This window comes from Lissotriton vulgaris, unplaced genomic scaffold (genome assembly GCF_964263255.1).
Source record: "Lissotriton vulgaris unplaced genomic scaffold, aLisVul1.2 SCAFFOLD_1201, whole genome shotgun sequence".
NCBI classification, from domain to species: Eukaryota; Metazoa; Chordata; class Amphibia; order Caudata; family Salamandridae; genus Lissotriton; species Lissotriton vulgaris.
Window position 1 is genome coordinate 233,497 of NW_028254650.1, and position 24,605 is coordinate 258,101.

General features: G+C 43.4%; 1 protein-coding gene across 5 annotated transcripts in view; it reads right to left on the bottom strand.

The window, feature by feature from the left end:
- The window catches only part of LOC147659476 (uncharacterized), a 203,716-nt gene that overhangs the window by 69,095 nt on the left and 110,016 nt on the right, over positions 1-24,605 (bottom strand). The window contains exon 3 of one of the 5 annotated variants that reach the window (XR_015307232.1): positions 10,552-10,816. The exons of the other annotated variants lie outside the window; for them this stretch is intronic. The gene's annotated coding sequence lies outside the window, so the exon portion shown is untranslated. Of the gene's footprint in view, positions 1-10,551; positions 10,817-24,605 lie in introns of those variants that run through there. 5 annotated transcript variants of the gene reach the window in all.

The following is a 24,605-nucleotide window of genomic DNA, read 5'->3' on the forward strand; positions in this document are numbered from 1 at the left end:
TTGTAGTTCGACCTAAGGTGTGCGATAACATTCCTGTCTCTAGGTTGTTTTGTCAGTGCGTGCCTAAGTTCTTGAAGAGATTTAGTGCAAGCACTGTCAAACCATCCGACCGCAGCCCTCTTAGATATACCCTTGGTGATGGTAAGGGACTTTTTTATTATAGTATTAAGTTCCTCAAAGTCAGCAATGATGCACCAGGCGGTGGCATCATAATCCAGACACTTAACTATCACTTCCAGCCCTGCTTCCACTATTTTATGCAACAGCTTCTCCGAATTGTCTCCACACCATTTAATACGGATACCGTTTTGCCTGCAGGGGATTATATTTTCTATTATCATGCGCTGATCACAGGAGGGAGGCCCCCAGATAGAGGTCGACATGGTAATTGCGTTATGGTCACTGATGCCAAAGTCTACAACAGTCGGGACAGAACAATATGGTGCAATATATGCAGATATCAGTAAGTGGTCAATAACGGACGGCGTATTCCTACCTACAAAAGTTGGGATGATATTACCCTCATTATCTGTAGCCGGATAATGAATCAGTAAATCGTGACTAAGCATAAGGGAATTAAGTGGGTCGCCGTAGGGCGTGTGGGTAAAATGTGCCCGGTTTTCCCCGTTATCCCCATCAAACCCACATACATTGGTAAAGGAGTGAGGACAAGTACGAATGTTGAAATCCCCCCCCACAAAAAGGTTTATTTTCAGAACTCTTAAGCCGATGTTTGGAGAAAAATGATTGAATTTGCAAAATATAATGTATATTTGAATAATCATTTGCCGTTATGGAGACATATTACAAAATTAATTACTTTAGTGCCAGGGGAAATGTAGCTATGGTTGTTATGTATTACCCACTTACAGGCATTCCACATTAACAAAGCCTTTCTTATATAACTGGTAGGAGCCCAGGCTTACAAAGTTGGTTGGTCACTACTAATATTCAAGAATAAGGTGGCCACTAATGCAATCTAGTCTAATGTGGTTTCTATTACACAGCTAATACCATTAGTAGCTCGGGGTGATTTGCACTGAACACCAACAAGCAATGAACAGGAACTGTTAGCTCAACACTACTATTGGGTTGGGTATGATTTTCCGAATGTTTAACAGGCAAGTCAAAGTTTGCATCAAACACATTCATGTAATCACCATCATTATGGTCATAGCAATTACTCCATTACTTTGTTGCGAGATAATCAGGGTTAGATGCCCCTCACGTTTAGACATCTAAGGTGAGGACACTCCCTTTGTTGGTCATAACCACTTCCATGGGCTTGGAAAATTTCCTCTTACCCTTTTCCACTCATTTGGGCAATTGCTTTCTGGCACAGTCACCAACATACAGCTTAGAACATGCATTACTAGTGGTCAGGAATGGATGCCTAGGCATACGGCATAGTTAATCAGTGCCATATCTGTGCTGTTTCTGATACAAATTGTAAAACTCAAACTCCACCTATGCGAAATGTTCAGTGGCCCACGTTTGTGGTGCAAAAAGTTTGATTTATCATTGCAGGCCCTTTAAAGATATGCAGTTCTGGTTGATTACCATGCCAGATAACCAGAAGTTTTGTTTTCAGAGAGAGTGACTACGTCTTTTGTGCTGGAATTTCAGATGTACATTTTCGGTAGAGAGGGATTTTCATAAGTTCTGGTTATAGATAATGGGGTTCAATTTATGTCATCCGAAGTGACGGTATCAAACATTTGGGACAGCGATGTACGATCCCCGGTGCAATGTCCCAGTGAAGTGAAGCACATTAACCATTACTTTAAGGAGAGTATCAATTTGGACATGGTTGGAGGGATCTCTTTCATCATAGCAGAGCTTGAAAGGCTATGGACCTGTGGAATTACTCCAAACTCTGTCGTGGAGTGTCTCCATTTGAGTTGGCAACTGACTTTACTAGTTTGTCCTTGGTGGCTTAAAATGAAATGGAAAATGTGTGAATGCCTACTCGACAAAAGTTACCTTGAGAACGTTAGAACAATAAATATTCACTGATAAACAAGTCACCTCAAAATTGAAGTATGTTTCATTACATGATATTGACGATGCAATAACCTCTTAAGTGCAGACATGCACATGTGATCAGTGTGACACGCTTTGAGTAAAGGCTAACAAACGCCTGCAGATGGCGCACATTTATCATTTCAGAAAATAAAATCTCCTTCAACACTGAATTTGGAACCTTGGAAAACGAGTGCAGAGTACCTTTAAGATACTTACTGAGTGGCTATCTTTCCTGAAGAAATCGAAAGCTTATTGCTATTCCTGACCCTAGACAAAATCGACATCCTTGTGCAGAAGCCTCTCTAACGGTTCCTTCACAGAAGCAAAATCTTATGCAAATGTACTATTATATTCACAGAGTCTAATGAATGACTAAAGTTGATCTGTCATTAGGTGCTGGTGCTTTCTTTATATCATCCACCAAGTTGTCCTTTGGCTCTACACCTCTGGCTGATATTTTGAGTCCCAAATAATTCAACTGGGAAGCAAATAATCAGCATTTTTCTGCACATAGACCCAATCTCCTTGTAGACAATCTTCTGCACATTTTTGTTACTACCTCAAAATGATCCCTTTTAGCCATTCTAAATACCAATATGCCATCCTGGAAGCACCTGATCTGATTTTCCATGTCTATAAACGTGGAAAATTATCCTCTGGAAAATTGAGGAGGGTGACCCCAGACAAAATGGCAATCCTGTGAACTGGAAAGCACCAAAAGGTGCAAATGAAGGTAATCCACGTTTACTACAAATCTTTTTTTCAGCGGACTTTGACTCCATATACCATTACTCCGCGAGGTCATTGACCCCGCATACCATCACTCCAAATTTTTTCATAACGGGTGTGCATTTACCACGCATGCCTTTACAACGAATTACGGGGCATATTATCAAGAACAGGTGATAAAATTATCGCCGTTTTATCGGCAGGAAACTGCCGATAAAACTGCGATAATGGGCTTGATAATACGCCCTTGTCAATTCCCAGAGAAGCCCATGTTAACACCATACCATGGGTTTCTATGGGAATTAACAAGGGCGTATTATCAAGCCCATTATTGCCGTTTTATCTGCATTTTTCTGCCGATAAAACGGCGATAATTTTATCACCGGTCCTTGATAATATGCCCCTATGTTTTAAAGGCATGTATGGTAAATGCTCACGCGTTGTGAAAAAAAAACACACTTCATGAAGAAGGAACCAGGAGGAGAGAGGAACCACGATGAGAGAGAGGTAAGGGGGTTTGGGTTAATTTTTTTAGGGGTGGGGGTCGTGCTGGGGCAGTGAGTGTGTAGTGTAGTGTAGTGTTGTGGTGGTTGTGTAGTGTAGTGTAGGGTCGTGTTGGGGGTAGTGTTATAGGGTTTAGGGTAGATATAAAGGTGCTAGAAAAGAGGGGTCATTAGCTAGAATCCAATTCCATCAATTAATGAGAAATTAGTGGAGAGTTTTGCTGGGGGCACTCCGTCCGGCTCTATAGTCAGGGTACCACTTTCTCAGCCAAGAACCGGGAGAGATTGGGTTTGTGTTAGAAGTTAGTATCAACGTGAGGAAAGTTCCTGGCCCAACAGATACAGAACTGTATAGGACTATGGTTGAGAGGAAATATCTCAAACCCAAGGAGATTCTACTTGGTGACCCAGGAACAGGCTTGGTAGCTAGTGGAGATGACATGGAATAACTCATTGCTAAAGTTGAGGTAGAGATCAATGCCAAGTCCGAATGGTTGAGGTGGAAGTGAGGGCGCTGCATGGTGCTGAATAACGCAAGGGCAATTTTTCGGTTGCCCTTGATTTTGTACAAGACCTGAAGCCTACATGGCTTGGACCCCTTCAGCTGTGTTAATCAGAGCACAGGCTGAAACCTCAGTAGGAGACTGGGACCAATCCATATTTGTCTACTCCAGACAAAGAGAATGATAAGATACCCCCTTCGGACCAGATGTTGGTGTTTGGCTCACTGACAGTTTCAGGGGATGTTAGCTTAGCTACTGGAATACCTATCCCAGGAATTTGGCAGAGCAATTTGAATGCCCTACGCTTGTGCGTCTTCAGAATAACTACCATGAACAGCTCAGTGATGGGTTGGTGAAAAAGCATTGTGTTAGCTGTGAGGATTAACTGCTCTATAGTGGACCTCTTATTCCTAAACCAGGAGCTAGCAAGAGACAAGTGGTCTCACTAGTGCGCACAAACTTTCTGTTGTCTTCGGTCCACAAAGTGCCATTAGCAAGACCCAGAATAGGTTGCACCCTCAGTTCTACTGGACTGGGATATTCAGACACACAATGAGGTTCTAAGGAACCAGTTCCACTTGCCATCTAAGTGGTATGTTAAGAGGTAAAATCAAGGCAACATTAACACCTCTGCAGTTAAAAGTGTTCCATTTGCACAAGTGGGAATAGATACTGTTGGTTCATTTGGTTACGGTAAATCATGCCACTAGGTAGCCAGGTGGTGCATCTGAGGAGTACAAGTGTAAACATAATGACTAGGGGCCAGATGTAGGTAAAATAGATTTACCGATTTTTAATTACCGAATTTTACCGATTCGGTAATTAAAAATCGGTAAATCTAAGGTGTGGATATGTAGGTATTCCAGATGTGCTGGAATACCGATTCAGAAGATTTCGGTATTTACCAATTCGGTAAATACCGAATCGGTAATGCCCATTCATTCCTATGGGCTTTGAAGCCCATAGGAATGAATGGGCATTACCGATTCGGTATTTACCGAATCGGTAAATACCGATTTTCACAAGGGTGCAGGGGGTGTCTCTTTGACACCCTCTGGCACCCCCAAAACAGGCTCGGGTGCCATGTGGCAGGCATACATGCCCTAAGGGCAGGTCTGCCTGTCACATGGCATAGGTGTGCATGCACACATGTGCATGCACACCGGAATTGGTATTTTACCATCAAATTGGATTTGATGGTAAAATACCGATTCGGTAAGGCCTCTGGGACTCTGAAGAGTCCCACCTACATCTGGGTGCCTCAGAATCGGTAAATTTACCGATTTTTTATTTTACCGAATCAGTAAAATTACCGTTTCAGTAATTTTACCGATTCGGTAAAATAATGCCCCCTCCATACCTGTCACCCATTTACCGATCGGTAACGGCCAAAATCGGCCGTTACCGCTCGGTAAATGGCCTCAAACGGCCACCTACATCTGGCCCTAGGTTCTCCTTTCAATATGTTCTGCAGTTGGATTTCAGACAGAGGAACCAATCTTATTTCCTTTTATTTGAGAGAGATGCAGGAGCTAGCTAGGGTGGCCTACCATTGCTCAGAGACATACAGTCCACAAGCCAAGGAATTAGTGGAGCGGTTTGACAAGACCATTAAAAGCATGATGGGAACTCTACCAGAGAACATCAGGAGGAAGCAGAATCTTCTCCTGTCATGTTTCATGTGTGCTTACATGGAGATTGCACAGAAAGGTGTTGGTTTCTGTTCCTTTTGAACTTCTGTTTGTGCAAATAGTTTATTACCCACTCACTTTGTTCAAAGAGTGGGAAAGAACTTCTGAATCACTTCAGGAGCATATTGTGCATTACATTATTGCCCTCCAGACAAAACATAGGCCAAGTAAAGAAAAACCTTCAGGCCAGCAAAGAGTAGGTGAAAGAGTGGTATAATCAGAAAGGGGTGTAGATTGGTACTAAGACATCAGGCGGGGTTGATGCTGAAGCCCAGTCCTAGAGCTTTGGTAGATAAAGGGTGTGGGCCCCACAAGGTAGTGCAGTAGGTTTCTAATGTCAACAAGTTGGTGGACAGAGATGCCACAAAGGAATACAGTAAGGTGTTCCAGAAGAATAAACTCAAGCCATGCCATCCAGAGAGATTACACAGTGAACATCATGGTTATGCAAGAGGAAATTAAAGAAAGGAAGTCTCTGCCAGATTCTTGACATGAACAATAGATACATGAACGTGGTAAGCTTGCCACTATGTTTACAAACTTGAGCAGCAGAAAGAGGGTAGAGAGGTGCTGGGAAGATGTTCCCATCTTTTTTCGCTGACTTCAAATTTTTAAGTCTGTCTGTGTTTATGAGACTGACAACGGAGATGGAGACTGTTGGCCAAAAGCAAGATTTATAGCTTGTCTGACACATTCCAGGAGTGAATTAAGGGGAAAGTAGCCACACTTTTTGGCTTGGGAGTATTTGAGAGATCTCGTATTTCTTGCCCCATTCCTTTGGCGTTGATGCCAACCACGGTTCCCTAGGTTTGTGCTTTTGTGAGAACTACAGGACCAGTAGTGTCATAAACAAGTGGATGTATGAGGTTGTCCATGGGCCCCAGTCACCGAGAGCCAGTGAAGTTTGCAACTGAGTTGCGCATGGTCTCTCCTTGGGGGAAGATAGTGCTTCAGAGACCACTGCAGGAATATTCTCGAAGGAGAACTATCAAAAGTTGCCATTGGATTGTACATGGACTTAGATGAGCAATTGCTGCAGAAAATGTAGGGCAGCATGCGAGTGATCCCGGAATCTTTGAGGACCGAACTTACATTGAGATGCTATTACCTTGAATGAAGAGATCTCAACCTCTCTGGTGATTGCACTTGAGTATATGATCTGGTACTTCTGCCCGCCTAAGACGCAGTTTGGAGAGAAATTAAAATTTTAACAGAAATGGACAAAAGAAGTAAAACATATGTCCTGACAACATTTTGGAAACACCAGCGCAGGCGAACCAAGAATATCGACGAACAAAAGAAAGCAAGTTTTCTGAACTCCCTCTGGGGAGATGAGGCGGAACAGAGCATGGAAGAAGTCTCTTATATTTGGTTCTGGAGGCATGTAACAAGACGCAGGAAGATTGCGACCCTAAGCCAAAGGGGATTCAATAAAGCAAGCCCATGCCCCCAGATAGCAAACACAAAGCAAGGTCACAAAGTTCTTTGCCGCATTATCACACCACCTGTGGGCCAAGCGGATACCAATATGGCCATCACTAAGACTGACCTATTACCCATATTAAAACTTAGAAGGGAAATCTCTGCAAGAAGCCAAATTGATTCGCTGAAACTCGGTCTACTCAAAATGATGAGATTACATATGAGCTAGAAGACCTTGAAAACCATGCTAGGCTTGAAAATGTTCGTAGAAGATGCTCAAGAAACAAACAAAGGGCTCAAATGTGGAATATCTTGTGGAGGGAATATCGGCTTTCTTGCTGGGAGCTGAACCAGAAGATATTTTATTGAATAGAGGAAACATAATGGGTCTCAGACCTCCAGCTGATACTAACCGCCCAAAAGATATAGTGGTGAAATTTCTGAATTTCCAAACTAAAGAGAAGGTCTTGAAGGGGGTGCAAAAATGTGAGAACATCAGATTTGAGGACCAAGACTGTGCTCTTTTCCAGGATTTTGCTCCAGCCACATTGGCTAGACACCAACAAGTTTGTCCCATAACTATCTCTGGGACAAACAAGTTGAGATGCCAGAAGGAGACAGTAAATTGACAGAGGCTGATTTGATGCAGACACTAAAACCTGCACATTCTTATGTTAAATACACAACTTCATGCAAGGTGGAATGGAATGGTACAAGTACTCACATTGAAAGTTAGGAGACTAGACATGATCATACTTCCAAGATTCTACCTCTTCTCCATCACTACTGCAGCCTGTTCTTTTCTTTCTTTGGTTTTATTTTTCTTCGTCTTTTCGGTTCCCGTTATTAATGTACAAAAATGTTATTTTTCATATGTACGCCATAGCATGTCCTGTTTCACATGCATAAAATTGCTCTTCGAGCAGGTCTTTGGCAGAGAAAATCCAATAAAGTTTGTTTATAAAATAAAGAAATTTAGGGGACTTTTAGCTCGACAAACGCATGAAAATTGGGCAACAGGAGGGAGGTACGACATAATTAGACTTCAGGAAACCTATTTGAAAAAAATCAGGAAAGCAGATTAAAGCACAAACTCAAGTGCTATATGCACTTTATGCTTTGGCATACTCACGACATAATGGGGTGGCAATTCTCCTCCATAGACATCTACTTTTTAAAGTTGAAGACACTAGGTGTGACAAGTAGAGGAGGTCTCTTTTTGTTGAGGGTTCTACTGGTGGGGACAACCTTACAATAGCTACGCTTTACGCCACAAATACTGGACAGGATAGCTACTTGTGCTGGGTACTATCAAATTAACAGAAGGGGATATTCTTCCAATGAAAGACTTTAACATGGTATGGAACCAGCCTTAGATACAACAGGGCCAATTATACACCTAGGGGTTTCTCCAAAATACTTAAAGCTAAGCTACGAAACCTTGGGATGTGTGATGTTTGGAGAGAACAACATAACACAAAGAGGGATTTCACATTTTAATTTCATGTCCATCAGACATACTCTAGGACTGATTAATAGGAACTAATTTTGTGCAACAGATTTGCATCAAGCAAGAACAGGGCTTAATGAAAGAAACCTATCTAAAGAATGGAGATAAATTAACTAAAGGGGAGGAGAAACTGGAAGTCTTCCAGGACTATTATGCTTCACTCTCCAAGGCAGAGCACTCTCTAGAGTCATTGCATGACACCTATATAGCGACTCACTCCCGGCCTGACTCCCTAGCCCCCTAGCCTTAGAACTTGAAGCCCTGATTTCAGAAGATGAGTTCAAAGCAACCGTAAAACTCTAAAGGTTAATAAAACACCAGGACCCAGCGGATTCTCTAGAAGTTTTTATAAAGCTTTCTTGGATAAACTAACACCTACTTTAACCCACTTGCATAAATCTTTCTTGATAATAGCGAGTGTAACCCCCCCCAAAATGGCTGAGGCCATTATTACACTAATCCACAAAAAAGAGAAAGACCCAGAGCAGTGCTCCTCTTACAAGCAAATAGCCCTCCTGAATGTTGACGCTAAAATTTACACAAAAATTCTAGCCCTGAGATTGGAGATGGTCCTTCTAACACTCATACACCTAGACCAATAATTTCTCATAAGAAATCGGCAGACACACAATAATATTAGTCAAGTCATACATCTAATCGTAAAAGCAAAGAAGAAAAAAGAGATCCCCGCACTCATGCTGACATTCGATACAGCGAAATCATTCTATTGTGTTGACGGGTACTTCAAAGGAAAATGATTGAAGGGATCGCCGGTTTTTAACGATGGCCATAGTTGGGTACCAGAACTCAGGTTTCGAGTGATTCTGAGCAGGGGAATGACCAGTCCTTTTCAATTGGAGAGGGAGACATGCCAGGGCTGCCCATTATCATCTCTTTTGTTTGACCTTAATATTGAATGTTTAGTCATTCAGCTACAAAATGACGTTGATATCACAGGCTTGCACTTTGTCCAGGAAGTACTAAAAAGCATGCGCTTCACTGATTATGTCTCCTGACACTAACCAAACCAACTATTTCCCTTTCTAGAATATAGAAACATCTATGCTTTTTTGAGAAAGTGGCTGGTTTTAAAATTAATACAAATTTATCAGAGATTCTTAACTCTTCCACAATGCACGATCAATGAAATTTCAGAGCAGTCCAACTTCTGCTGGGCACCTACATGGATTATGTACCTAGGAGTAAAACTAACATCTATGGTTTCAGACCTCTTAGGATAAGGTCAACCTCTAATAACATTCCTAGCAGATATGCAAGGGGATTTCCGACAATAAGTGGACATGCTGAATTCCTGAATAGGTAGAGTAAAAAAAATAAGATTCATATTTTGCCACATCTGCTTTATTTGTTCTACACCCTACCAATACTGATGCCCCTGACCTTTTTTGCTACTCTTAAGAGTGATTGAAAAATATATCAGAGGATAGGAGACCCATGGTAGCTTACAGATTTCTCTCTCGTTCCAGAGAGCGAGAGGAGGCCTAGCCCCGCTGAGGTATGCAAACTTATTATAAGGCAGCACAGTTGTGAGTCTTAGTAGACTGAAGCTCACTTGAGTCTGAAAAACTCAGGCTACATATGGACAGAGCTATTGCAGATCCCTCAATGTGGGATCTGGTGTGGAAACCTCGAGGAGACAGACCACCCAATATTTACCTCAGCACACCCAAAATAACTACACTGACAGTATAGGGCAAGTAAACATCTGGGGTCCCTCTCCTTACACTCCTTATATTATAACCCTGCATTCACCCCAGCACTACAACTAGGCCCCTTTGGTACATGTAGAGATGGCAATTGCCGCATGATGAGTGATATATTTGCAAGGGCCATATTAAATCCTTCAACGACTGTAAACAAGATTTTGAAGTTGGGTCGAAGGATGGAATCCATTATACACCAATTTGACATTGGGTTTTACAACCTCCAAATAAAGAAGCAGGCACTAGAGATTCATCCCCTATGGAGGGGTTTGTATGCAGAACTCCACGTACAAAGGGAAATATCTCCAGTATACACAAACTAATTCTTGTGCTGTACTTGAGTCAAATCACACCTATTGCGATGAATGAGATGTACTGTTATGCAAAGAATCTACAGAGAAACATTGGACATAGATTTTGAAGAATCTTAATGTAAAGGTTACTTAACTTCGGTAAGGCTATCTCTGGTAGGGACACAGTTTGGCCGCAGATTCCTTAACTTTGAATTCTCTCCAGGTGCCAGTCTGGATCCGGAAATTTTGCAGCAGTACTTCTGCCCGCCAAGGGACAGCGTTGTGTGGCCCCGCGATGACGTCGTCCCCAGATATGACATCAGTAGAGCCAAATAAGTCATTCAGTTTCCTCTGTGTAACGTCGTCAGTTTCTTCTGTGTAACATTCTGCGCCAGAACGAGGACCCACTACAGAAACTGGGTGTGGAGACAGTGTGCCAAAAAAGATAAAAAATCTTTGAAACATTAAGAAAGAAAACACATCAAATGGTATAGTAATACCAGACGTAGATTTTAAATAACACCCCCCAAAAAAATCAACGAACACAGGGCTACAAAAAACTCTACGCCCTTCTGAATAACCACTATAATAGGGAAAAAACTATGCACTCTATAAACCATTCAGCAATGGTAAGAAAAAGTATGGCAAAAGCCACCAGAACCTACAAAAACAACACCCGGTTGTTTCTTAAATCACAGTATTACGTAATAATTGACAGCAGCAATGTAAAGGTATAAAGACAGCAAGAAGACGTTCATAGAAAGAACAAAGAATGTAATACTTCTCGCTGGTGTGTCATCCAGAAGAAAGAAAGAGAACACTCCACCACTCTGATTGGGCGGATTATATTGACTCTGGTGAAATCTGCCTCTTGCAGGAAACATGGACCATGGAAACCCCACATAGGATGGGTTTTAAAACTTTTGATAAAGTGGCAACTCAATCAGAGAGGGGAAGACCAGCCGGGGGTTTAATCATTTGGATTAAAATTACACTAACTATAAAGGCTGAAAGCATAGACATAGGAACTCCGGATATCCTAGCCTTAAAGATCACTACAAGCAATGGGGCATCAATATTATATTATTAATATTTACAATAGACCTATAGGTCAATTTAGAGTTTCACCCACGCTGGAAATCTTGGATTCTTTCCTAAAAACAGTAGTCGGTGATGTCCCAGTAATTTTGGGGGGTGACTTGAATTGTAATTTTGAACCGATTCTTGGCATTACTGAAGCCCTTGAGGATGAAGACCATGCCTATAACATCCCCCAGCTCGAGTCTGCCATACATGTCAAGTGCACTACGTTAGCAGTCCAACTTCTAAGGCTAACAGTTGAACACGGTTTGCGAGCTTGCAATGGTCGCCTTCCTTCTGACCTATCCAAACAACCAACCTTTGTAAAGTCTGAAAGTAGGCTCGACTTTATTCTTGTATCATTAAGCATTTGGCACTTTATGATGGACTTTAGAGTATCTAACAGGGTTGAGAGTGATCATTTTCCCCTGGAACTCCATATTGAAGCACATATGTTCAGTGACTCTATGCCCAATGAAGTTGCAGATGCGCCATGCGAAACTGTACACATTAATAATAATAGACATGCTCTAAAATGGCCGCATCTGCTATCAGATGGCACAACCCTTGCAGCTGTTTATTCTCTCTTTGATTCAACCTTTGGCCCCATAGCCGGCTTTCCTCTCCTACCTGAGAATTATGCACATTTTGTTGAATTGCACAAAACCTTCTTTGACAAGCTCAAGATTCACATGTCTAAAATGCCAAAGAAGAACCAGCAAAATATAAGGATGGGTTGCCATGGGAAGCTTTGGTTTAATCGCTCGTGTAAGATGGCCAAAAGGAGCCTTCTAACTGCAATCAAAGAGGGCTCTAAATTGGATGTCAAACTCGCAAGGGAAGAATACAAGCACGTCATAAAAGATTCCAAAAAAGCCTGGGAAGAACTTCTCTGGGCAGATATGCTGGCTGCTGCCAAAACAAACGACAATGTTGGCTTTTGGAGGTTGGTTGCTAATGGGGGGCATGCAGGAAGAGCAGTTAAGGACACTTTTTTGGATGAACTAATATGGGTAAACCATTTCACATCCCTGTATAAACAATATGACAGTGCTACTGTTGAGGACACATGGTTACCCCCACTTCCTGAATGCCTTGATTTTACCTTGGAAGAAACAACGAAGGCAATTAATGAACTAAAAAGCAGTAAAGCCCCCGGTCCGGATAAAATACCTGGCGACCTCTATGAACATGCAATCGAAGTTTGGGCTCCTTATATCAATTGTTTATTTAATGTTTTGTCTATTGATTGTTCGTTTCCCGAAAGCTGGCGTGCAGCAGAAGTTGTACTAATTTTTAAAAAGGGTAGCAAATCTGATCCCTCTAATTATAGACCCATTAGCTTAATGGACACCCTGCAGAAACTCTATGCCAAGCATTTATTATTTAGAATGAATGACTGGCTGGAGGAGTCAAAAATATTTACTAAATTTCAGGCAGGCTTTAGGTCTAAGACCAGTACATTAGACCAGGTCTTCAGATTCTGTTGTATTTACTGGAAGTACGTGCATATTAGGAAGGGTCATTTGTATGTAGCGTTTGTTGACCTTAGAGCTGCATTTGATCTTGTTCCTAGAAATCTGCTCTGGAGCTCCTTAAACAAAGCCGGGATGCCAGGGTGCCTGTTAAGCCAGATAATTGAGTTACATGCTAGAAACCATGCCAACATTAGATGGGGACCAAATGGCGAACTGTCTCGCGATATTCCAATCGAGCGCGGCGTTCGTCAGGGTTGTGTCCTGGCCCCCACTCTTTTTTCCATATTTGTTAATGATGTTCCTGAACATTTAAATGCCTGTAACAACGATTCACCTCAGCTAAATGGAGAGAGAGTACCTGCGTTGCTCTTCGCGGATGATACCATCCTCATCTCTCAGACTAAGAGGGGCCTCCAGATACTCTTAAACTCATTTAGTGGTTACTGTGAAAAAAAAGGCTTGGAAATAAACACTAACAAAACTAAATGTATGGCATTAAACCCTAGCAGACCAGATAGAGGGATTTTGACTCTAAATGGACAAACTCTTGGGGTCGTTGATAACTTTTCTTACTTGGGGGTGGTAATTGACTCAAAGTTAACATGGAAGGCCCAACTTGAGAAGAGTAGGGTGGTATATGCTCAAAATGTCAAACCTATAATGAGCAAATTGAATGCTAGTATAAGTAAGAGTGCAACACCTGCTCTTGAACTCTTCAAATTTAAAATCCAATCTGCCTCTCTATACGGGGCTGAAATATGGGGTCCCTGGGCCAGAGAGTGCTTCCAAGGATTGGATAACAAATTTATGAGATCTATTGTAAGGGTTCCTACTAGCACCCCCCTAACCCCCCTCCAATTTGACCTAAATTTTAAACGAACTGATCATTTTACAATTCTAAGACCCTTAATGTTCTGGATTAGAGTTTGGTCCACCCCAGAATTGTTGGACTATAGGAACTGTCTTCAAGAGGTATTAAACCTCGACACTTTTAATTCCATCCCATGGTATGGGCATATACAAAAATGGTTTAGATTGCTGGGGTTGTATTCTTTATGGGAACACCCTGAGAACCTGCCACCATCTGCAAAAACCATGGTGAAGAGAGCTTTTTGGTCCTATATGTATAACAAGGTTGTACACGAGAGTAGAACTGGCACTTTAACTAAAGAATTCCTATTGTTTAAAGTTGAACCTTGTTTTGAAACATTTCTGGACGAAATTGAGCCTCCTGTGGCCAAGACCCTCTACCTGAAATTCAGATATGGGACTCGAATGTTAACTTCTAACCTTGAACGATGGTCAAAGAAAAATGCGGAATGTACAACTGACAATAACAGAATATGTCCTATGTGCTCTGCCTCCTGTTTGGAGAATGAAATTCACATGCTCTTTGTATGCAATGCTTACACAAAAGCACGGAAAAAATGGTTAAAACCTATGTGTGCTCTCCTAGGAACTAGAAGCTGTCATACTGCATATAGGATTGTTAAAACGAATACTGACCAGTTCATTGTGTTCAGTATTAGCAGATTTTTAGCTTCAGTTTTCTTTATTCGAAAAAAATTGGGTCAAATGTTTTGAGAAATTGTGTCAGATTCTCCAAAGAGGTATACTCTGTAGTGCATTTCTGTTGCTAAACTGAATCATGTTAAATGAACTATTTTTGATTGGTGACCTTTTTCTAAGGAAAATGCTTATGCATGTTCTCTATGAATTGTTAATTGGAATTCAAATTCTTTTGTTTTATGTATGTATATTCATGTGTCTTTTATGGCTATTTTGCCGAAATAAAGATTTTAAATAAAATAAACCATTCAGCAATGGTAAGAAAAAGTATGGCAAAAGCCACCAGAACCTACAAAAACAACACCCGGTTGTTTCTTAAATCACAGTATTACGTAATAATTGACAGCAGCAATGTAAAGGTATAAAGACAGCAAGAAGACGTTCATAGAAAGAACAAAGAATGTAATACTTCTCGCTGGTGTGTCATCCAGAAGAAAGAAAGAGAACACTCCACCACTCTACCAACCACACACATTTGGAAATGGAAGTTATTGCAACATCTAAACAAAAGCTAACTGGCCAGGTCAAGCGATTTGTTTAGTCCCAAAATAGATTGAGATAGTGATCACTAGTATATCAACTCATCACTAAAGGGGTATAACCCTTACCTCAAAGTTCATTCGCAGATCGGGAGGATGGGCATGGCGTTAAGGAATCTGAGCTATATACCAGATATGGAGTTACACAAGGTAAGTAACTTTTACATCTAATAGAGACATTTAGCTGCAGATTCCTTAACTTTGAATTAAATACCATAGCTATACCCCACTGGAGGAGGGTCTGCAAACTAATCCTACAAATGTTCCCAAGGAGAACTAGGCGGTCAACTAAAGACTGACCATGAGCATGTAGGATTGATAAACAAGAGCTGGCTCTTAATAGAACCTGTGACTTGTGTCATGAAGCATACAAATAAAAGCAACTATACAGGCCCGACCGCCCAAGAGAATCAGCCCTTGAAGGGAAAAAGTTAAAAAGGCTTCAAGAGTCGACTTTAAGCATTTAAGAGTCCAGTGTTAGAAGACAAACATGACCCCTTTACACCCCCAAAAAGGTAAAAGAAGACTGGAGGACCTAAAGGGTCAAATGCCTGATAGAAGACACATAATCTCTGCTGCTTCTGACAATACGAAACATAAAAAGAGACGTCCTACTGGTTACCTAACAGGACCTTCAGAACCTATTTCCCGAAGGAAATATGAACAACACCCCTTTGTCATGATTAATATAGTGTTGACAATATGAAGCATCCACAATTATTCAATGACAAAAAAGATGCATACATAGATGTAAATATATAGATATAGATATAAACTCCTTTGAAGAAAAACAACTTGCAACATCCTGTCCCAGCCCTAAATGGCAGGAGTATGCAAAGCATGAGTATCTAGAGCCCACATGCCTTGAATATATGCAGGAACATTTTCTATCAATTAAGGACCTGGCAACCGACCCAAAGCATGTGAGACTAACTGATAATACTCACAAACAAAATCCCACGGGTGAAACATATCCTGTGGTTAAGTACATCTGACATGTGCAGGGACTGTTTCCCCACTGTGTTAGAATAAACACAAAGAGGAAGGTTATTATTCCCGTACACCACTTAAGCCAGAACAGCTACCTGGGGTAAACGCAAACAGTGATGGGGAAAGGCAGTCCCTTACCTCAATGATTACGTTATTATCTACACCCATTCATTTTTTGTCCACCCTAGAGGAGATGCAATCTCTATTAAATCCTGATCCTACTAAGATACTGAGACTTCTGTTCTGGAACCTAGCAGGTCTCCGGTCTAAAATCGTTTGTGAAGAGGGGGGAAATTTGTGAATAGTTATGACATTTGTCTTTTCAGGAGACATGGGCCATTGATGAAATATTTAGAGTGGGTTTTACTAATCATAGTGTTAAAGCTGCATATTCAAAGAAGGGTCGCCCAGCCGGTGGCCTTATTATTTGGATCAAAACTAACCTGGGGGTTAGCTCAAAAAGTATTATATAAATTCCACTGATATAATGGCCCTCAACATCAAAGGAATCACCAAAAACAGCTCAGTGCTCCTGGTTAACATATACAGTAGATTTCCCTTTCAACATTACAACCCCCCCACAATTCTTGATCTAAAAGAGTTCCTCGAAAGGGAAGTGGCATCACACAATATAGTTATTGCGGGGGACCCAAATTCCAACATTTGAGCCCCTTGAGGTAACTAAAAATGTAACAGATGAAGAGGACGCTGAATTAGGCATACCATGCCTGAGTCAGGTAAAGCCAGTTAAAAAAGGAGAAGGTAGCATTCCAAGTTGCCTCTTTTACCCTCAAATTTGGGTTGAGAGCTGCTAACAGGCGTTCTACCTCTGATCTAAAGCATGGCCATACATATGAAAGAGCCAGTTGCAAAACAAGGAGTTACTATTTTTTGCTTGATATATTTCTCTGGCCCAAGTTGGTCAACATGAGGATAACTGAGAGATTTGACAGCAACTACAACGCCCTAACTTTAGAATTATTCGATGTGTTCAATTCTTACCAACCAGCCCCAGAGACCATCTTACCCACTCCAACTGTTCTTGGTAATAATAGAAGGAGGGCTAAGTGGCCCACAATCGTGAGCAATGCTAATACCCTGGCAACTATTCACCATATAGTAGTCCACTCATTAGCCAAATGGGTATCCTCTGATTGAAGAAGCAACTACTGGTGGACACATTCACAAATTTACTAAATAATATCAAAAAAAATTTTATAAGGGAAACAGTGGCAAGAAAACGGCCAGAAATATGAACAAGTGGTCTGATGTGTTGTGTAAGCAAGCTTGACAAACTCTGATGGAAGCTAACAAAGCCGGTTCAAGAACCATGGTAGCCAAAAAAAAGGAAAGCCTATAAAAATGATCAAATTGAGGCAAAAAGGAACTGGCACAAAGAGGTTTGGAGAGATCTACTAGCCAAAAATAGTAAACAATTTTGGCATTTGATATCTAAAGGTCAACTGTATGCAGGACCAAAGGATATTAACTGATACACCATTAAGTACCCTGCATTAGATTTCGAAATAGATAAACTTAACTTCACTATAGAAGAAACCCAGGAAGCAATTGCCACTCTGCAATGGGGCAAGGCACCAGGTCTTAATAAAATACCGAGGGACCTTAATCTCTCTGAGCCTAAAGTTTTGTCTGTGATCTAATTTGGGGCTGAAATTCCAGACTCTTGGTTAGGTGCAGAGGTAGTGCCCATATTAAAAAAAGGGGATAAAAACAATACGGCAAATTATAGGCCTATCAGCCTCATTGACATCGCACACATAATATTTTGCCTGCACAGAGACTCCTAGATTGGATGAGGGATGGGAACATACTGTCACCTCTATAGGCGGGATTTAGAGATAGCACTACCACTATAGATCAGCTCTTCCAATTCTTATTGATCCTATAGAAACATGTGACAGTGAAAAAGGATCTTTTATACGTTGTGTTCGTAGACCTCCGTGCCGCATTCAACTTAGTCCCCCGTGAAAACCTCTGGGTAGTCCTATCTAAAATGGGGATCCGAGAAATCTATTGCAGATCAATTTTAGACTGACTCCATAAGGACAATTATGCCCAAGTTAGGTGGGGGTGCGAAGGTGGGCTGACCAACCGGGTTTAGGTAAAGAATGGAGTGTCCTTGCACTCACTCTCTTCACCCTTTACATCATTGGTTTGATTTAATTTTTATCAGATTTGTAGGTCCGATCCTACCAAGCTTGCAGGACAAGCAGAGCCTGCACTGCTTTTTGCAGACGATACCCTGCTCATGTCCAGAACTCCGACAGTTTTGTGTGGCGACCTTTGACCCTGTCACCAGGTAGAGTGCCCCCCTCAGCTGCCACATGTTCCCCCTGTGCCACTGTCCTGCTGCCCGCTGTGTCCTCGCCTGGTTGCCTGGGATTGTTGCCGTCCTTCTTTTCTTCTGCCTCGGACTGTTTCTCCTTTTTTCACACTGTTTACTGTTTTTCCTTTTTTTGCCACTGTTTACTGTTTTTCTGCCTCTAATTGTTGCTTCTTTTGCCACTGTCGCCTCTAGTGCCCTATGCCTTCCCCCCTGCCCCCTACCCGCTCCCCTCCCTCGCGCTTCCCGCCGCTGCCTCCCTGCGGCCCGCCCCCCCCTGGTGCCCCATTCGCCGCCCCGCTCCTGCCTCCCAGCTGCTCCTCCCTCCAATAGCCCCTCATGAGGAAGCTGTGCAGCGGCCGCGCGACCCGCCGAAGGCAAGCCCTTCTGCGCCCGTCCACGCCTAGACCGCGCCCAGCGCCAGAACCCCTGGCCCTCGCCAAAACCAAGAAACCCGACTGAGATACGACACCACCACCCTCCACGCACTCAACACCGGCTGACCAGCCGCCTGCTACCTAGACACTCCGAAGCGCACCCACGGCTCCTTCTCCTGCCAAATCTGCAAATTCACCTGCATCCAAACCTACACCCCACCACCCGGACCAGGCAACAACAACAACCACCTCAAGTGCATCCTGCTCAACACCCGCTCCGTCCACAAGCACGCCGTCGAACTCTGGGACCTCCTCGACACAACAGCACGAGACGTCGCCTTCCTCACAGAAACCTGGATGAACGCCTCCTCAGCCCCCGACATCGCCATAGCCATCCCGGACGGCAACAATATCACCCGAAAGGACCGCGTCAACCAATCTAGAGGAGGAATCAACGTCACAACCAACTCCGAAGATGCCCTCACCACCGCGGAACACCTACACTTCCAGATCCACACCGACCCCAAGACCACCCTCAGAGGAACCCTCGTCTACAGACCCCCGGGGCCACGCACACAATTCAGTGAAGCCATCGCCAACTTCATAAGCCCACATGCCCCCACCTCATCAGACTACATCCTTCTAGGGGACCTGAACTTCCACCTGGAGAACAACAAAGACAACAACACCACCACCCTGCTCGACAACCTTGCCAACCTCAGACTCAAGCAACTGGTGAACACCCCTACCCACTAGGCTGGCCAAACGCTCTACCCCATCTTCTCTGCCAGCAGCCACGTTGCCTTCAGCCACTCCACCGGACTACACTGGACCGACCACAGCTGCATCCACTTCACCTTAAAGAAGACCACATCCCACCACCGCCCACAACAGATCCCCCGCAGAGGCTGGAGCAAAGTCACCGCTGACCAGCTAACCACATCACTGAGCCAGAACCCACCAATCAACTCCACTGACACCAATGACGCAGCCCGCAACCTCACACAGTAGATCGTCAACTTCGCCGACGCCCTTGCACCACTGAAAAAACATCCAGGCAAGCCCGGCAACAGGAAAACAACGACCTCAAAGAATCAAAGAAATCCTGCTGAACCCTCGAGAAAACCTGGCGCCGCGAACAGACGACAGAAAACATTACTGCCCTCAAGAACGCCACCCGCAAACACTACCAGCCGATCCGCACCACCAAAAAGACATTGTTCAAAGAACGGTTGGACAACAACACACACAGCAGTAAGGAACTCTTCAGCATCGTAAAAGAGCTCTCCAATGCCAATGCCAACAGCAACAACATCACACCGTCGCAAGACCTCTGCAACTCCCTCGCCACGTTCTTTCACCGCAAGATCGCTGATATCCACGACAGCTTTGGCGCCCAGACTCCGCCCCCAGCCACCGAACCAACGCCCCCGACAGCCACCCTCAGTGCTTGGACTCCCATCAGCACCGAAGACACCGCCCACGCTATGAACACCATCCACTCCGGCTCTCCTTCCGACCCATGCCCTCACCACATCTTCAACAAAGCCGACACCATCATCGCTCCCCACCTACGGAACGCCATAAACAACTCCCTCACATCTGCCACCTTCCCAGAGAGCTGGAAGCACGCTGAGATAAACGACCTACTGAAGAAACCCACAGCGGACCCTAAAGACCTCAAAAAATTTCCGCCCCATCTCTCTTCTTCCCTTCCCTGCAAAAAATATCAAGAAGATCGTCAATAAAGAGCTGACCGCATTCCTCAAGGCCAATGGATCCCTCGACCCATCCCAGTCTGGATTTCGAGCCAACCACAGCACTGAGACCGCCCTCATCGCAGCTACTGACGACATCAGGACCATACTTGACAACGGGGAAACAACCGCTCTCATCCTCCTAGACCTCTCAGCTGCCTTTGATACAGTCTGCCATCGTACCCTAATAACCCGCCTCCACAACGCCGGGATCCAAGGTAAACCCCTGGACTGGATCATCTTGTTCCTCTCCGACAGAACCCAGAGAGTCCGCCTCCCTCCCTTCCGCTCCGCGGCCACTGAGATCATCTGCGGCGTACCCCAAGGCTCATCGCTCAGCCCAACCCTTTTCAATGTCTACATGAGCCCCCTCGCCACCATCGCACGCAAACACAACCTCCACATCATCTCATACGCCAACGACATCCAGCTGATACTCTCCCTCACCAAAGACCCAGCCACCGCCAAACTCAACCACCAGGAAGGAATGAAAAACGTCGCTGAATGGAGGAAACTCAGCCGTATGAAACTGAACTCAGACAAAACGGAGGTCCTCATCCTCGAACCATCCCCATCCGCTTGAGACGACTCCTGGTGGCCCACAGAACTGGGCACCGCACCGACACCCACGGACCACGCAGGCAACCTGGGATTCATCCTGGACTCCTCTTTCACGATGACCAAGCAAGTCAACGCCATCTCATCATCATGCTTCAACACCCTGCGCATGCTCCGTAAGATCTTCCAGTGGATCCCTACCGGAACTAGAAAGATGGTCACCCAGGCCCTCGCCACCAGCTGACTAGACTACAGGAACACCCTATACGCAGGAACCACAGTCAAACTTCAGAAAAGACTCCAACGCATACAGAACGCATCCGCACGACTCATCCTCGACATCCCCCGCCACTGCTACATATCAGCACACCTGAGAGACCTGCACTGGCTCCCCGTCAACAAAAGGAAGACGTTCAGGCTCCTCACCCACGCACACAAAGTGCTCCAAGACATAGATCCCGAATACCTCAACAACCGCCTCACGTTCTACACTCCAACACGCAAACTCCGCTCCGCCAGCCTTGCCCTCGCCACCGTCCCACGGATCCGCATGACCACCGCCGGAGGAAGATCATTCTCCTACCTGGCGGCCAAGACGTGGAACTCCCTCCCCGCCCACCTACGACTGACCCAGGACCACCTCACATTCAGGAAACACCTCAAGACATGGCTCTTCGAGCAGTAGCGGCACTCCCCCCCGCCCAGCGCCTTGAGACCCCTACGGGTGAGTAGTGCGCTCTACAAATGTATTGATTGATTGATTGATTGGCTTGCGAGGAATTTGAACTAGAAATTAATATTTAGAAAACCAAATTAATTGAATTTAATCAGCACAAGTCTTTTAGGGGGAGCATAAGGGTGGGTTCCACCCTACTTGAGGAGGTGAAGCAATTCGACTACCTGGGAGTTAGGTTGACCAGCACACAATCATGGTCTCCACAAATTGTAAAAAGCCAGCTCTCGTTACAACTCATTGCCACTGCCCTAATAATAAAGCTAAGAAAGCCAATAATCATCCCGCTAACTTTTTAAATCACATCCATTATACTATGAGTCACTTACATTTTTATTGAGAATTTAATTTCTTTCTGAAATATCGCTCCTTTGTTCTAATAGCTCTTTTAAGTGATCACCCCAACAATTGGCTGTGCTTCTGGTTGAACAGCCCCAACGGCAGAGCTGACGGCCTCCCTTTTGCCGCAAACCCCGTCCCCTCCCACTAGGACTAAGGGAGGCTTCACCCGTGTTAAGAGCTTACCCTCTCCCAGAAGTGGAATAGAGAGACTGCACATATTGCAGGTCCATCATCAGCCTTGGCCCTGACCAAAGTTAGATATGCTTGTGATGAGATGTTACTAACTGAAACAGGGGAACGGTACTGAACTGACCGTTTCTACATGTAAATATGCAATCAGCACATAAGCCTTAATATATGCCTTTTCAGAGACACTATTCGGGAGTGGTAGGCCCCCCTAACTCAGAGAAGGAGGGGTACCGGATAAGGGTGAGGGCACTAATGGTGAGAGGCACACTGAGGCACAATAGCCCCAGCTGCTTGGGCTGTATCTGTTTAATATTGGATGCGGGGTGTTTAGTAATTAAGTACTTTTTTGTTTATAAAGTTAAGCACTGGGTTGGGAAATAGTTATTGTGCTGTTGGGCGAATGCAGAGTTTTTAGCTCGAGCAAACCTAAATTACCTCCTTGAAAGCATGCGACAGCGCGCCACTGTTGTGCCCCTGCTTGCCTAATGCCCCCCACATGAACAGCATCTAACACCATTAAAGACAAACACTATGTTACATAAAGGGAAATATTCAAGAGCATTACTCACTCAATACAAGTAACCATCATATCAATGGATAAAGCAAAGAATCTAAATATTCTTCCCACAAGGAAAATAAATGATTCACAGCCCAAGAATATGTTCTTGCTGCTTGGAAGTCAATCTCTGCTACAAACAACTTCCAGAGTCTGCCGAATCATTTGGCTACTGACAGGTCAAAGGACTTCCAGTGCATTTAATAGATTGTTTAGCCAGTAAATGTTCCAATGTCATAACACAGTTCTGGTTTATTTACTCTTTCTCCTGATAGCTAATATCCTCCCTCACTGAGTAAGTGTATCTTTCTGAAAATTCAGGTGTAGGTGACACACAAGTTAGTAGTATGACACAACTATTTAATGGAAAAACTATGTGACTTAGGTCCATTGTTTAAACCCTCAGCAGTAAGTTGCAATGAAAGGGAGCTTAACAACTTAGATACAAAATACAATGGGGTATTAGCACATTTGAGAAAGGTACAAAGAGTTGTTCAACTTATCTGACGTGAATGGGCAAGATAAGAACCTTGGAGATTCTTGTAGTGGACCAAATCAAAAACGAATGCTGTAAGAAAGACCTGCTGATACTACAAGCCCATGTCCATTCAGGATCTTCCAGAGAAAACTAAATATGTACTTCTCATTTTTTAGGGGATGACTGTACTATATATGTCATAATAGACATGCCTTGTATATTCAAGGAATAGACCGACTACTTTGCCTAAACTGTGTATGGTTGTTTTTTGTAAATTAATTTCAAAATCTTCAAGAAAGGTGGGCCAGGTCCTCTAATTACTGAGAATCATGCACATGCATGAAGGGCCCTATTTCAGCTTGTAATTTTTCAGGTAAGGTTAAAAGCAGAAAGAATGTACTGTTTTGACACAACTGCCACAATGATGAGATACAATGGTGGAAGATCTAATGAACAACACATTCAAAGAGAAAGACAAGGTTGTATTATGGTGCCTGTACTCGTTAATTTATTCATCAATTACTTGGAATAAACCCTCAAAAGTTCCCCTCTGATTATGATTTTGAGATTCCTTTCAATGAAAAGTGTTCCAAAACGGTTGAATTTTGACAGATTTTTAAAAATCAGGATTCGTGGTACCAGAATGAAATTCAAAAGAGATGACTGGCTAACAGCTTGTCTGCTTTATTTGAAGACAGAAAATATATTTTGAAGATTCTAGTTGCAAACCACTGATATGAGGTAAAACACCTCTGAACGCTATGGTTGTGACATGGTATGCATTGTTGTGGCAATAGACTTCTTTTGAGTCTGCTGAAAGAGAAGTTTTAGGAATTATGCCTTTTAAGCATTATTAAATTTGGTAATTACTAATTGGCACATTTAACTTGCAAGTCCCAAGTATGCCACCTCCAATTTAGTGATTAACCTTAAATAGATGTGAAAAAAGGTTTGAAATGCCTCCCATGAGGAAACAATAGGCTGACCTAAATGGACAGAGACGACACCTCTGAGATCAGTAGAATATGCGGGGGCTGTAGTCCTCTTTTTGACAGCACAGTGACAAATCCTTCTTGACAGGTCTGTTGTGTCACATGTAACACTTGGGGCACACTTTTTTTTTTGCGTTCAACTGTTTATTGCATGTTGCATATAGTACACTGCCGTTTGCGCCTACAACCCGGAGGCCGGCGGCATAGTAGAGCGGGCATCGAA